We start from the raw sequence: 15,382 nt of genomic DNA on the forward strand, positions 1-15,382 counted from the left end.
CTTCTTTTTTTCTTTTTTTTTTAAAATCGAAGTATAGTCAGGGCAATTCTTTTATCATTCAACTATTCTGAGTAAGCGGACAAGTGCATGGATGCAATTAAAATCAAATACTGTGCACCAGAAATTGACACAACATTATAAACTGACTATACTTCAAAAAATAAAAGTCAAATGACAGGATACCTGAAAGAAAAATAAGAGCAAAGGAAGAAGGTGTTTGAGAACGAACACCCCCCCAGCCCTGCGAAGAGGCACCCCAAGTCGGCGGGGGGCGGGTAGACGGAGTCTCTCACACAAGACGTTATCAGGAGAGGCACGTCTTCTGCAGCTGTAATTTATACACTCACATTTTTGGAAAGATTTCAGTATCTCCCCCCAATATAGATGGGCTTAAAGAGTTCTGTGAACCATGGATGCAGTCTGGCTGGGCTACAGAACTGTTATCCTTTAAGGCAGAAAAATGAGCTTAGGAAAATGATCCCTCCCCATCAGATCTGTAGGTGTCCAGGGAAGTCTGTTACACAGCGGCTTCGGATTCCATATTGTCCCCTTGAAAACTTCCCTGCCTTGAACTTGGTAAAGCAAACATCTCTAGTTTTCCCAAATTCATAAGAGAATGAATAAAACTGGGCAAAATATCAAGTATATCTATTTTAATTTTTCATAGTTTCCAAAGATGATGAGAATGAAAGGCTAATGGTCTTTTGGTACCCTGCATGGTCCTGGCTGCTGGCCACTCCTCCATCCTCACCATCACACTCTGCCCTTCCTCCTCCAAGGATTCTGGCCATGCTCATTTCTGCTTCCAGAGTTTTGTGCAGCGCTGGTCCTCTTCCCGGGGTCTCTTCCTGCCCCTCCCACCCCACAACAACACTTGCGATGAACTCGGCTCTCCCGGACCTTAAACGCCATGAGGTGGGGTTACCACAGGGCAGAATTCCATAGGTAGTTATTGAAGGAGGGAGGTGATGAGCTGAGACCAAGGAGAGGCTTTGGGTTTACTGTTGTGTTTGCAACACACTTGAAAGCCGTTAAAATTTTCAATTGAGTAAAATTTTTTAAAAAATGTCAAAAAACGTCAAAAGCTCCGTTCATCCGGAGAGCTGTTTTTCAAAAGCTTAAACTCCTTCCCTTCCCTGCCTCTGCCCGCCCCCCACCCCTGTCTCCATCCCCATCCCAGCCCTGCTGTCTAACAGCAAGGCACGTGCGCGTGCGCCCGGACACCACGCGGTAGCCTGAGCCCCCACCGCGTGTTGTGATTCTGTCTGTGGGGTTGGTGCCATTCTCTCCCCCATTTTACAGATGAAGAAGCAGAGGCCCGAGAGACCGAGAGAGCTGTGTTCAAGGTCGCCCAGCCAGCAAGCGTGAGAGCTGAGTTCAAGGCTGTACAGCTCGCCCTGCACTGCTTCTTAGAAAGGAAAGCGACTTTTGAAGCCGCCGTCGTGCCAGAGGCTGGCAGGGGGGCCGAGTGCGTGGTCGTGGCCCTGCTTCCACATTCTGCTGCAAGCATCCCGCTGGAAGGAATCCGAGAGGACTTTAAGAGGATGGCACCGTGACAACAGAAGTGAAGGCTGACAGCCTGACACGGGGGATGGAGACAAAACTCAAAGGCAGTCTGGAGACTGTGTACCAGGTAGGCTCAGAATAGATAAGTCCTGCATCATTAGGAAACTTTCAGATTTTTCTAGAGCTTCTCTTTTAGAGGCTAAGAAAATAGTGATTTAAAATAATGATTTTTCTTTACAGGCATAAGCTGCAGTCACATTGCAAATTAATTTCTTTGTACCCGGCAAAGGAGCTAGCCCCATGGGTGCCTGCCAAGTGTCCCAGAAGGAAACTCCGTCTTGTGGGGACTTCGTCCCAGGCACGCCACCGAGCAGTGAAGTGTCACCTGCCCGTCTTCACGTGTGGGGACCGATAGCATTTCATATTTCTCCTTCCCCAAATTTTCATTCTTTAATTTTTTATGGCTTCCCCTTGCTTAGCATGAGATAAAGTCTGGGTATCACCTTTACCTTGTTTTGCCAGCAAATTTATTTTTAGCTCTTTTAATTAAAAAATAAACAAAATAATATTTTATTCATGTTCAGGTTATCCAGAGGAGCACAGAGCACATGTGTGACGCAGAACACACAGAATTGCCCAAGGACTACATCCTTGAGAAGAGTTTTCAAGCTACTAATTTTCATTGAAAGGTAGGGAAGTTTTTTTTTTTTTTTTTTAAAGATGTGCTTTCATTAAAAAGGATCTTCGATATTGGCAAATATCTAAATTATTCAGTTTTCACTCATTGCACTTATTTTACAAATTGGAGTGTTTCCATTCATTATAAAGTGATTTAAGTTTGATGGTAAATTGTCTCAATTTTTCCTCCTGATGAGTTAACATAGGGAACTAAATTACCTTGATTATAAATTGCTGACTTCAGTAATACGACAATTCACATCATCTCTTAACCTGTATTTTGAAGGGCAAATAATACTTTCAGAGACTCTTAAACTCACCCTTTCATTCTAAAGGCAAAGAATGAAGATGCTGTGAGTGACTGGGACTGGAGCAGGGACAATGGCCTTTGTGGGGACTCGAATCCTGGCTCCTCCATGGATGGAATCGTCCCATTTGATGGACTTTAACCTATTCTTCGGCCTCACAGTCTTGGGAAGAGTGTCAACAAATTGTCTCCTGGGTACATGTTTCAGTTTGTAAAGTGATTTGAAATCTGAGTTGTAAAAAAGGTGAAGCCCTGTGTAGCTTTTATCTTTCAGTGAACTACTAGGGGTGTCTCCTCAGGAAACTTCCCCTCCTTCTCCTTCCCAGGAGGCCTCAGTTTCCCCTGGGGTCCCCAGGGCAGAAGGAAACTAACTCCAACCCTGGCTTCAGGTGTGGAATAGGAGACGTCACCTGAGCTGTCAATTCATCCATCCTGGGGGCCACAGTTGTTGGTTTAGAGACAGACAGGTGACCTCAGCAGTCTCAGGGTGACTCTCAAAATATTTGCTGGGAATTCTGGGCCATGGGCAACACACAGTAAAGATGAGAGGCCTGGATCCTTCGCAGCCATTTTGCAGCCACGAGGCAAAACAGTCAGAGAGGATTAATAGAGGGGCAGGACTGGGAGAATGACAAGAGGATGGAGCCAGACCCCTGGATGAAGCTTACCTGGGAACCTGCCCAACTCTGATCTCTTAGGCACGTGAGCCAAGAATATTCTCTTCTTCTAAACGAGTTAGAATTGGATTGGATTAAGGGTCCTGACTGAGATGCACATAAACTCGTTTTCCTTGTGTGCCCTAAGACAGGAGCTCCCCTCCCCACCTGTCCCCCTCCCCCCTCCAGTTTTCAGTGAAGGGGACTAGGTGGTCTTACCTTTCTCTGTGTGTCCTCTTTGCAGTGTGTTCTGGTTAACAGAAACCCCCTAAGTTTTGATCTGAGACAATGGGCAGAGCCCAGTGGGCTGTGCTCAGCCCCCGGCCCAAGCTGACGCCCGCTGCTCGCCTGTGGTACTGGTGGAGGTGGGGCTTCTGTAGAAACAACAAATGTAGCCTCCGTGTTACTCTTCTTTATGCCCAGTTTTCTAGTGCAAGTTCCTTCTTTTTCTTACTGGTCTGAGGATAACCTTTACATATTAACATTACTCTTTTTAATATATGTTGCAAAGATGCTTTCCTCACTTGTGATTGGTCAGTTTTATTTGTTCATGGGTTTTTTTTCCCTTGTATAGAATTTTTACTTTTCTACGTAACCAAATTTAGTAGTCTTCAAAAAAAAGCAAAACAGACGTGTGAATTTATTCAGTTGAACAAGGGTAAAACAAAATATTTGCTTCAAGTTTTAAAATTTTTTACATAAAATATAAACAAAAGATGGTGTTGACCCCCTTGTTACCCAATACCCAGGCTGGTTCACCTCCCTCCACGTGTACAATTCCTATAGTGGATTTTGTACAATCCTATGAGGTCATAATGAACATTTTGCTTAGAAAAGCAGATAATTATAAAAGGTATCTGCTATTGTTTTCTTTGCATTTGAAAATTCATAAATCATGTCATAATTTTATTTGGTAAATTGTTATTTAAATTCAGCATCATGTCAAGATGAATCCATGTTGGTACATAAATATACATAATTTACTTTTAAAACTTATGCATTAATGAATGTTTGGGTTTTTCCTAATTGTAACTATTGCAAATAACGTGATAAACTTTCGCTGCTGTCTTTGTGGGTTTCTCCAGGCATGTTCCTGCGTATGAAGTTTCTGGGTTGTAGGAAATGTGCATTCTTGGGTCTCTCAGGTACTGAGAGCTTTGCTTCTCCGAGTGGCTGTATCAGCTGTACTTGCACCTGGGAGTATGGGATGTCCCACTTTCTAAATCTCTGCTGATATTTGATGTTGTCAGACTTTTAGATTTTTGCCATTCTGGAGGGTGTATATTCTCATTTTGGTTTTAATCTTTATTTCCTTCAGTATTAATGTGAAGGAACAGTTTTTCTGATGTTTAATTGGTTTTCTTGATTTTTCTCATTTGTGAAAGCTTGTGTTTTGTGCATTTGTCTATTGAATTATTGGTCCTTTTCTTATTGATTTGTAGGTCTTCTTTACATAGGCCGGCTCCTAATCTCTTTGTCTATTAATTCTGCCAACCTTCGTCTTCCTGGTTTCTGCATTTACAAAAGCCTTTCTTATCCCCATAAGACACAAATACCTGCTTGATCATTTTTATATTTTTAAATATTTAAATCTTTTAAACACTAGAAGTTAAATGTGATGAATTGTATAAAGAATGTATCTAAATGTTTCTTGTTCAAATAAACAGCCAATTTTCCCAGTAGCAGTCATTAAAGTATTTTTCCCGCTGATTTGCATTACCACTTTATAACACCATACAAATGAGCGCATGGCTCATGCCCGTTTCTGAACTCTTGTCCACTTATGTGTTTGATTCTCCAGGGACAATATCACCACATTTCAATGACTGTAGCTCTGGAGAATATTTTGACCTCTGGTCAGACAGGTCTTCATTATGATCATTGTTTTTACACGTGTCTTACGTAGCTTCAATCTTTTAATTTTCCCAGTAAAATTAAGGGCCAGGCTTCCCTCCCATTTTATTGAGGTTTGGGATAGAATTTTATTGGATATTTCATTGGTCCTTGAGTCCTTTCATTATCTTGGAAACAGAATAAAAGACGAATGATTATATTTTCTTTCATGCTTTGGTGACCTTAAAGACGGGGAATCCTGTAGAAAGTTTAGCTCTTTGGGCAGGACCCCTGGCGGCACTGGTCCCCTGTGGCGCGGCGCCCACCGCCCCCGCCGCAGAGGCGAGGGGGAGGGTTCTGCGCTGCAGGAGAGGCGGACGGTCAGCGCTTGTGGGCGACGTGAGTGCTTGTTTTAACATTTCTCTGCAGTGGTGAGAAGGGAAGGTCTGATCATGTTTTCCACGACTCCGATTTCTTCAGACCTGAGTGACTGTTTCCCGTGTGGACTACCGTGTTCACCACACACCCCTCGGCCAGCGAATTTCACCTGGGAGGCCACCGGCGTCCCTCTGTTGCCCCGGGTCCAGCTCCCGTGAACGGAGCCGGCCACTCTCTGGCTCGCTGTCACCTCGGGCAGAGCTTCTCGTGGATTTTCCTGGATAGCATTTGCCTTGGGGACAAAGCCGTCCTAAAGCTGCCATTGCTTCAAGATGGTGTACATCAAATTCCAGCCCGTCGGGGAGACCTGCCTCATCCAGCCTCTGCGAAGAGCAGACCGCTCCCTCTCCTCCCCGTGGTTCTGCTCCAACATTTCTCTGCTGACAAGGCTGACTTTCTAGGAAATTACTCGGCTTAGACTGAGTGGTGGGGCGAGATGGAATAGAATGATTAACTCATGTTTGAGGAAACCAGCATGCCCACGTACTGCGCTGTCACTAACAGCGCAGGGCTGTCTCCTCCTCCGGCGCTTAGCAGACCTGTTGTGGGTTTGACACACTCTCAGGAGTCTCCCCCCAGGAAAATGTTTGTATATGTTTATGTATGCATATAACCACACACACGTGCACACACACGTATACATGTAAGCCTGTGTATGTGTGTGTATATGCACATGTCTGTACACACATACGCACACACAAACCTGTGAATTTAGTCCAAAATCCCAGGCTCAGAAAACGGATGTGAGGAAACATAACCAGAAGGTGCTTTGCTCGCTAGAGCTCAAAGTAGCTGCATCTCCAGTAACCGTTATTAATAAGGAAGCATTTCTGAGGTCTTACCGGAGCCCAGCCCTCTGGTAAGAGTATTATACGCCCCATCTCCCGCGGGAAGCCCACTGCGGTACCTGCTGGTGTCATCCCCAGGTGCCAACCTGAAACAAGTCATCAGGACCAAGGTCAGCTCCAGGAAGTGGCCCAGTCTGGCTGGCACCTTGCGTTCCTGCCCACAGTGCCACCTACCTCTCCTTCCAGAGCTGGGGGGTGGGGGCTGCTGTGACCTGTCACCTTCTGCTGAGCCCCTTGCTGCCTCTGCTGCAGCTGCCTGGGGTCTTCCAGGTCTTTCCAGCTCCCTCTCCTCTCTGGGCAGTGACTGAAATGCCTCTGCTTGGGGGCATCGCAAGGAGCCCCAGGACTGGTCTTTGTTGGACGGTCGTGTTTTGTAGGTGCCACCGAGGTGTGTGGAGCCACCTGCTGGGCTGGCCCAACACGCCTGCACAGGAGTTAGGGGCGCTGGATGGAAACCAGCAAGCACGTGCTGGGCCGTAACCTGCCGTTCTGACCTCTGACTTGGCTGGAACACTGGATTGCTTTTTTTTGTGTTGTGTGCTATGTACATGGAGATGTTCTTTGGAAACTCCCTGTTGCAGATTTTTTTGTTACTGTCACGTGGCTTCACTGTGTTTATTTTCAAACTGGCCTTTCTCCCCCATCACTGCAATTTCCTGGCCCTGGGCTGGGGCCCACTGCAGAGGGGCCCGTGTCAGTCCTTTGTCTCTGTGGAGACACCTGCCCACAGTGGGCCAGAGACGTTGCGGCCATGTCTTCCGACGCTGGTTCAGACACCAGGTTCTCTAATTCCACATCGCAGTGTCTCCCCAGCCAGGCTCCATGGAGGACGAGCTGTGGGCCATGACACAGGGGAGCGGCCACCTGAACTTGTAGGTAACCTAACGTTTAGCCGATGCCTCTGGGTGCAGCTGTGGACTGACTGGAAGGCGATCGCAGATGAATGACAGCAGCCTCTCTTGAGCAGAAACCCTGACTCTCATTCCCCGCCCCCTCCTGTTCCCCTCACTGGGTTTGTGCAGAGTCCCCGCCCCCACCTCCCCCAGCCCAGCTCAGCCCCTCTGAGCTGATTTCCCGTATTCCCAGCTCTCTGACTTCCTCCTCCCCCCTGCTGTGGCCGTTCTCCGGAGCCTCCCTCCGCACCCTTCTCGGGAGGAACCGGCCCTCCTGCCGTCACCCTCCCCGTGGCCTGGAGACACAGTTTCCTAACAGAGCGCTTCACAGCAGCAGAGTGGTTGTCGATAAACCCTCCAGGTCGTGCAGAGTCAAAGGAAATCGGTGCTAGTCATTGAGCACTGAATGGCTTGTTTCAAACTCAAGTGCAAGCCGGGCTCTCAGAGAAGATTGTTATGACTGGTATTAAGTCTCCCTCCACTTCCTGTTGAACATCTGATTATCAGTTTGTGTAAGCGCCTGCTCGCGGGTCCAACTTTGATACCACGCTGTTGACTCCAATTTTATAAATGTGTAAGAAGTGAGTAAATTAAGTGGCGTGAACCCTGCCAGGGCTCTGACCTTGCCGCCCGGCGTGCAGGCCCAGGACTGCTGTACAGCATAATGATTACATTACAATCTTGTGATATTATTCAGAATGACTTCAGATAAATGAATGATAAACTAGGGGTTATGCCGCCTTTATTACAGAGCTGATAGGTAGCTAATCAGTGTCCAAGTATATGTCATTACATAAATTATGAGCCGGAGTTTGATGTGAATTCCCAGGGAGGCCGGTTTTGAGCATCGTCTGGTGGAAGGCCACAGGCTGAGCTCTGAATTCTGAAAACAGCCAGCCTCTCCGCTCGCGTCGTTCCTGTAAATCACTAATACGTATCTTTAAAGGCCCGGGAATATGCTCTCATCCACTGACAGACATTCTTCGTAGGTAAATGATCCCCGCTCTTCTCTTTCAAAGACTTTCCCCCCCTCTATGTTCTACATCAGTTTGGCAGGAAGGTTGTCTCATTCCTTAAGCTGGTGTGTGAAGAACAGTAAAGACCGGGAAGCGCTGGTCAGTTACAGATTGGAGAAGAGGCACTGAAATGTCAAGTGCAGAACCCTCAGGGCAAGGCTGAGGCCGGGAGTCCCGTCTGGGAGGGGACGGGCGGGGCTCCCTGGCTGGGCGCTCTCACAGCCCAGCCGCGGGCACAGGTTGGTACCGGGAGGCCCTCTGTCAGTATCAGCTGGACGGACGACAGTGACTTTGTTGTGGAAACGAGGCTTCCAGTGATGCAGCCTGAGATATTAGCACCAGGTCAGGGGCATGGAGCAGAGCGGTGATGGAGAGAGAGCGAACTGGGTTCGAAACCAGCTCATCCCTTCCTAGCTCATGTCCCGGGGCGAGGCACTCAAGCGCTTTGAGTGTCCATTTCTTTATCTGTAGAATGAGGAAAGATAATAGCCGTGTATACTGATTTTGGGGATTTCACGAGACACAGAGACCGTCTGCCGGTACTCTCTTCCATGAGCGGGACGCGCTCAGGGTCCGGCCATGGAGAGCTTTTTTCTATTACCAGCGTCCTTGTTGTCATCTGCGGCAAGATGCGGGACAGTTTGGTCTTGAAATGTTTACCTGGAGGCCGTGATGAGGCCTGGGCTCCGGCAAATTGTACTTCTTGCCCAACGTTCCCCTCGCTACAAGTTTTTAGTAAATAACTCATCAAATTTCAGGAATAACTGGGGCTTCCTTTTGCTCACGAGACGATGGCTTCTAAGATAACACGGTCTGGGAAGCTCTGGTCCCCTTGCAGACGCCGGTGGTCTCGGCACCAGAAGGGGGTCCTTGGCAGCTGCACGTGGGAGGGAGGCAGGAGGGGAGCCCTGGCAATGCCACCGAGTGGCCATGTGGCCCTGAACAAGTCTCTGAACTGTTCTGAGCCTCTAAAAAGCAGCGTGTGTCTGGGGTGGGTATCCCCTGAAGTCCTTTCAGCTCCGTGTGTTCTTGCACGCTGAAACATACGTTTTCCCACTGACTGCCTCGTCAACATTACATTCGTGACTTTTAGAATCATTCATTTATTGCTGAAGGATCCAAAAAGGACCAGAAGACCGAGAGCTCCGGGATCGACACAGGAAATGAACAAGGCCGGGAGCTCAGTCACAGGGCAGAGCCCATGAGAAGGCAGATAAAATGGGGACCGTGAGGGGGCTTTGATTGAATCTGAGCCATCAAACCATGTGGGAGGAGAGACTCGGCCACACTACGTTCAAGGGAAGGAGGAAGAAAAGGAATGAAGGGAATTTGTCACGTCCGAGGGTGGCAGTGACACGAGGAGACAGGTTAGAAGGCGGGGGTTTGGTTCGGGGTGTGAGAACAGCGCTCGGTCCTGCCCGTGGGACGCCTTCCTTACGCTGCCACCAATGCCTGAGTGGCAGGCAGCCCGCCCGCTGCTCATTCATGCATCCAGGTGGAATGGATCGGGCTCGGACGATACAGTCTAATGACACTTCAGACATTTGTTATTTCTCATTTTCTTAGGGGAAAAAGTCAAGACAACCCACTGATGCAGGTTGAGTGTGCCAGGTTCCTTCTCCTGCTTGGAGGGGGCCCAGCCAACGGTGCTAATCAAGGACCAAGGAGCCAGGAAACAGCCGGGCACGTGCCCCTCCCACCCAGGAAAGGTGGAGGTTGCTGACTATCCCTGACAAGGGGACGTGTACTGTCAAGTCAGCCTGTGGTTTGCACAGAACTAATAAATGCTGATGTTCCAGATAACAGCCTGAAGTGTCCGCTAAGTTTAATGTGCCCCAATGTCCACTGCAGCATTATTTACAGTTGCCAAGACATGGAAGCAACCTAAGTGTCCATCAACAGATGACTGGAAAAAGAAGATATGAGATATATATAATACACACACACACACACACACACACACACACACACACTGGAATATTACTTAGCAGTAAAAAAGAATGAAAATTTTGCCATTGGCAGCAGCATGGATGGGCTTGGAGGGTATTATACTAAGTGAAATAAGTCAGACAGAGAAAAACAAATACTTTATATCACTTATATGTGTGGAATCTAAAAAATTACAACAAACTAGTGAATATAACAAAAAAGAAGCAGACTCAGATATAGGGAATAAACTAGCGGTTACCAGTGGGAGGGGAGAGGGGCTGCCCAGGGGTAGGGGAGTGAGAGGCACAAACTGCTGGGTGGGACACAGGCTCAAGGATGTGTGTACAACACAGGGAATACAGCCAATGTTTTGCAATAAATGTAAATGGAAAGTAACCTTTAAAAATTATATACAACTTGACAAATAAAATTTAAAAAATAAAATATATTCTAAACTTAATTAGTTTACTAAATATATTTTTCAAATGGCTTGTTAAAAACCCTCAAATACAGTTTTTGGAACTCCTGAGATTCATTAATATCCAAGAAGTAAGATTATAAAAACAATAAAGAGTAACTGTTGAGAAAGATTATGATTTTAAATGAAGCCAGAGGAAGAAATTAGATCCTCGAATAATCAGCATCACCGATGGGAGTTTAACCAGGTTTAACCATCACTGAAGCACGAGGCGGTTCTCAAATATTAAAATATTAAAATGCCATGACTCCTTATGTCTGCGTCTTACACGACGTAAATGCTATTATGTCCAAATATGCCATGAAAAGTCGCCAGACAAGAAGCTCAGGTAAGAACCCGAGTGAGAAATCAGCATTTGTTTTTTACAAACATGGTGTATCCTCCTAATGTGATTTTTACAAATTCAATATGCTAGACCACATGGTGTGGTCCCTGGGCTCAGAACCGTGTTGTTTAGATTACACTGTGGGGTCCGGTTCCAGCTTCTGCCTTGGCTGCGGCGTCTACACTTAGGCGGGACTTTCCCGAACGTTCCCTGCTGCAGGGAACAGTTGGTTTGTGTTTATTTGTGGGCTGAGGGTAAGCACAGATAATTGTATTCCCCAAAGATATTTTTCTCAAATTTTGATAAACTCAAAATAGAAATTAAACTGGAATTCTGTAGCTGATGGCATTGATGGTAGTTTTTGCTAACACAAATGTTATGATATTTAAAAAAATGAAGAAAATTGGCCTTTCTCCCAGAAAGGCAATGCCGGGAGAAGTCAGCAGATCTGGTGAAGCACACGCATAAAATAACCACTACGGCAGCCTCCCCCTCCTGTCTCTCACTCTCTCTCCTGCACGCGCGCACACGCACACACACGCACACGGGCTTCTCTCTGGAGTCCTCAGCAGTGAAGCAGGCACTCTCCCCTCCTTGAAATCCCTAAAGTTCAATCTAACAATTTCTGAAGTCACAGCCAAAGCTGAGTCTGGAATTTCCAAGTGCAAAGTGAAAGTATCTTCACGGAATGGTCACAAAGACCCACACCTGCTGGTTTCTTTTCTTAATGTGCCAAAAAAGCTTGTGTCCGTGGATGCTGCTTTTCATAGTTTTAACAATTCTCAGACTGGATTTTCTGCACCTAGACGCGAAGTTCACATAGCCCTAAGCACTGTGAGATTTTGGACTGTTAGACAAAACAATTTAAATGATGCAGGTCGAAAATGAGATGCTAGTAAAACTTTTAGACGGAATTGTCTATTTGCCTGTTTATAAAGACCAAGCAAATCATAATCATTCATTCATTCATCAATGAACAAATTAGCACAGAGCTTGCTCCATGCCAGGGGTGCACTAGGGCTGAGCAGGGAATCGTGATGGGCCTGTTCCTGGGAACTCACCACCTAGTGAGGGTGAATCAAGAAGTCAGACTGTAGAAGCCCTGGGAAGAGCAGTGCGGGGCACAGGAAGGAATGTGATCTGGAATCTGTCTTGGAGGGCTTCCTGGAGGAAGTGGCATTTGAGCTAATAGCTGAAACCGGATCAAGAGAGAGGAGCCACATCCTGCCCAGGGCCCTGCACAGGAAACAGGCCAGGGTGACCAAGCACAGCTCACGGGAGGGAGTTGTCTTGCCAGGGGGCCCGCAGGTGTGTGGGCAGATGGTGCAGGGCCTTGTGGGGTGCAAGCAACAGGCTTCAAATGGCAACAGCAGACTCAATGTACATCTGTGTGCAGGAGACCCTGGGGGGAGTTATTTTGTCATTCCTAGGTCCCTTCAGTATCAGTGTCATTTCAGCCTCCTCTCCCCACACACAATGAAAAGAAAAGAAACGTTACCAGTGGACAATTACAAAGTAGCACCTTACGACTATTGTAACCTCAGTGATGTTTTAAAATATATTTGGAAATGCCGGATGTTCAATCTGTAGGAACATCTTCTGCTTGTTTTCCCTTTAAATAATAGGAAAAGTGCTCATGTTCACATGGAGACAGGCCATGTTTTGAGTAACAGATTGTGTAGAAACAGTAAAATCTGACCAAAACTTAGGTCGTTAACACTGGATGGGTTATATGTTACTGCGGAACTTCGAGAGACCCCGTAACAAACAAAATCCAGGGTGAGAACGGATGGCCCCTCTGAATTCTCTCTCGGCCCCTAGAACCCGCTTCCTGTGCCATAAATAGGCACCACACATGGTTACAATGTGCTAAATGGAGTCTTGGGGAAATAACGTTCGAATATCTGTTTCTGCGTGTACGTGCTCTACTGATGAATGAAACAGTAAGGATTTAAAGCCCGAAACTCTTTCCATTCCTCCTGTGAAGGCCCGAGCTGCTCCTGCTGGCCGGCATCGCTGCTCCCCAAGCCATTCATCACCCTTTGTTTGGGCCGGGCTCATTGTTCCGCATGCCCACTCCTGCTCTGGGGGGGGGGCCCGAGGACCGCCTCTTTGTTCAACGTGTGGGTCCCGTGGACACACGCTGGGGCAGGGGCTGGTGTGCCGGGCAGCAGCGTCGCAGCCCGATTCGGAAGTCCCGGGTGACTTTCAAAATACGGCAGGTGAAGACAGACGCGTCACCTGGAATGATGTGGCTTGGCAAGCACCTCGTGGTGATTTTTGAGAAATTGCCTTGGAGTGATCACCTCTTCAAGGCTGTGCCCTAATTAACTTGAAAAGACAGTGAATGACTCACGTTTTATTGGTGACAGATGATTTTTGAGGCTTTCTTTGGAGGAGCAAAAATGGATGTAATTATGCAATGTGCAGAAATGAAAGACTTAACCAAAGCACTTGGTTTTTGCCATTTCATTCACAACTTGGAATTATATAGTTAAACTTGGGTCCTCAAAGTCCCTAAAATACAATCCATCATTAGGAAATATTTAGGAATATTATTGGAGAGCTGTGGTAATGTATGGCTGCAGAGCTATGTTAATGTGATTTAGGAATAAAAAATAATAACTTTCACCCGCAAATCATATAATGTAAAATATCTCCTGTCGACGTGTGACATGCAGGTGGCATCCTGCGTGTATATGTGCATCGGCAGTTCTTTACAAGATGCATACATTTTTATTTTGTTTACCAGTATGCAAGGTACTAAAAAGGGTTTTATTGGAAGCACATACTCTAGATTTACAATATTATATTCGAGTGTATACATTCTCTAGCAACAACAACAAAGAAGGCTGCGCTGTATCCACACCAGTGACAAATCTGCCAGGGACTGACTAGTTGATATGCCTTTTTATTACCACAGCTGCCTTGTTTTTTCTACTCAAAATAAAAGAAAATCACAGGATCCTTAAAATAATAGCTGGCAGCAGGTAGTTACTGGGAAATGCATGTCCCCAGCTCTTCACTTTGTAGCATCCGTCCGGATGGCAGATGAGAGGCTGGGATCTGCAGGTCGGTGACAAATACACGGGTAATAGCATTCAGCTTGCCTAACTGTAAAAGTGAATTCACCGTCCTCTTTGTTTGATTGTAGACCTGACATGTCGGATGAGAGGGGGCCTTGGATTACCTGCCAAAACAACAGCGCAAATAAACGCCAGACACCAGGGCTGCTTGATGCCGAATTACAGACATCGCTTCCATCATCGATTCAAATCGAGCTGATCGGGAAAGCCCGTAGTGGCTGCCTCGGATGCAGGGCATCTGGCAGCCCAGGTGCGGCCGGCAGGGAGGGGCAGGGGAGCCCAGTGCCTCTGGGGTGCCCGTGCCCAGTTGCTCCTTTTCAATGGGCCAGGTCGGGGCCGGGCTCTGCAAACAGGACGGCAATGTTTAGCATTCATAGGTTTTCTTCTAAAAGTTCTCTGATTTCCTAATGTGACAGCTCTGGCACCGGAGACACTGCCACTGAAATTGCCTCCTCCAGCCCTGCTTGGTTTAAGCGAGAGGCAGCTTGCGGGAGTGGAAGAGGCAGACACAGGCATCTTTCCACGCGCCTTTTTCTTTACATATTCCCCTTGCATTCATACTGAGCCCCCGTTAGAGGTGGCAATTGTGAGAGGGCGATATTTATTGGCTGTGTTTTTTTTTTTTAAGGATTTGAAACAAGACTTACAGTGGTGCTGATTACAGTTCCGCCCACGATGAAGCAAAGCCCTCAGTTAACTGCAGGCTCTCTTGAGTTTGGGTTTATCTTGTTTTATGGGACACACGGACTATTCAGAAAAGAATTTTTAAAAATACTTCTTAAAATAGTTCTTGATATTCCTTAAAATAAAAAAAGACTTGTGATTTTTAAAAATTTTGTGCCAAGATATGATTTTTACCACCCCACTCCAGGATGGCTAAGCTAAAATTTCATTTCCTTTCTTCCTTCCTTTCCTTTCCTTTCCTTCCTCCCTCCCTCCCTTCCTTCCTTCTTTTCTCTCTCTTTCATTCTTTCTCTCTTTCTCTCTCTCCCTCCCTTCCTTTTTTGGGCAAGTGCCCAGGTGTAAAAGTTGTAGGGAAAAGTGGTTACGGCTGGCTCCTCCTTTAACCAGTGCTCTCCGGGATCTGGGTGGACTCCTCCAGGCCTTGGGGTCACAGAAACTCGGCCTGGAGTTGTCAGATGGCTTTATTCTGGCTTTGCCTGTCACACAGCCTACTCCTCACCACCTGCAGACCCAGGTCAGAACTTGAAGTGGCTTAAATGATGCTCAGTGTAAGGATTCAACACCAAGTCGGATGAACTGACCAGCAGTATTCAGAGAAAGGTAATTTTAGCTGCTTTGTATCTTGGGCTTTTACTAAAAAACAAACAAACAAACAAACAAACAAACAAACAAAAAACCACCTCTATATTTAAAATATGGTGCTCA

At 46.7% G+C, this 15,382-nt stretch overlaps 1 long non-coding RNA gene across 1 annotated transcript; it reads left to right on the top strand.

Moving 5' to 3' along the window:
- The first annotated feature begins 172 nt into the window (after window positions 1-172).
- LOC116666912 lies at window positions 173-4,867 on the top strand. The gene is made up of 3 exons (XR_004323715.1): window positions 173-1,633; window positions 2,091-2,195; window positions 2,520-4,867. It is a non-coding gene; the product is annotated as an uncharacterized LOC116666912 (long non-coding RNA).
- The last annotated feature ends 10,515 nt before the right edge of the window (window positions 4,868-15,382 follow it).

Source organism: Camelus ferus, chromosome 11 (genome assembly GCF_009834535.1).
Source record: "Camelus ferus isolate YT-003-E chromosome 11, BCGSAC_Cfer_1.0, whole genome shotgun sequence".
Taxonomy (NCBI): domain Eukaryota; kingdom Metazoa; phylum Chordata; class Mammalia; order Artiodactyla; family Camelidae; genus Camelus; species Camelus ferus.